The following is a 742-nucleotide window of genomic DNA, read 5'->3' as shown; positions in this document are numbered from 1 at the left end:
CGCGATCTCCTCCGAATCACGGAAGAGATTCGTGATGGCAAGACCCCGGTTCGGAACGGCGGTCGCTGATCAGCGTATCGCCACAAAGGAAAGTTCCGCATCGGCAATGGCAGATATCAAAACAACGTCGGAAACCACCACCAAGTGGAACGGTCGATTTGGAAAGACTCTATACCAGATACTCGGCTACTGAAGAATAATCGCTCGGAGGGGGAAACGAAGGTTGCTCCGCGCCGAGGCGAGAGAGGGAGATTACTGGTATTAGCGGTGCCCTTGATGGCTCATGCACTGCTGCCTTGTGTCGTTCGGCCTCTCCCAGCGAAGTCAGCCTGCTTACTCGCATGTATGTATACGCATATGCACGTGTAGCCAGCGGGCAATGCCAAAGGAGGGGTTTCCTTCGCCAGTGAAAGGTATAAACACAAAGTGAAGCCAAGCTCCCCAGCCCTTTCCCCTGTTCCTTGGAAATGTTTTCCAGTGGCCGTCAAACGGCACTCAAAGCGCGCACGTCAGGTTAGTAGTGACGTACTACCTGTTTCTTTTTCTATTCAACCTGTTTCGACGGCGTGATCCGAGCACGCTCTCAAGAACGCGACGCCGCCGCCGGGGGAGACCCTGGAAGTGCGGCTTGCTGCGGCAGCCGAGCGATCCAAAACAAACGAGCAATGGCCTCCGCCCGGTGACGCAAAGTCACGTGACAACCGCCGCACCGAGCAGCGCGCCGCGCGGGAAACTCCGTATA

The sequence above is a fragment of the Amblyomma americanum genome, chromosome 10, assembly GCF_052857255.1.
Source record: "Amblyomma americanum isolate KBUSLIRL-KWMA chromosome 10, ASM5285725v1, whole genome shotgun sequence".
Classification (NCBI taxonomy): Eukaryota; Metazoa; Arthropoda; class Arachnida; order Ixodida; family Ixodidae; genus Amblyomma; species Amblyomma americanum.
The sequence above is the reverse complement of the archived record's forward strand: the minus strand, read 5'-3'. Positions refer to the sequence as shown.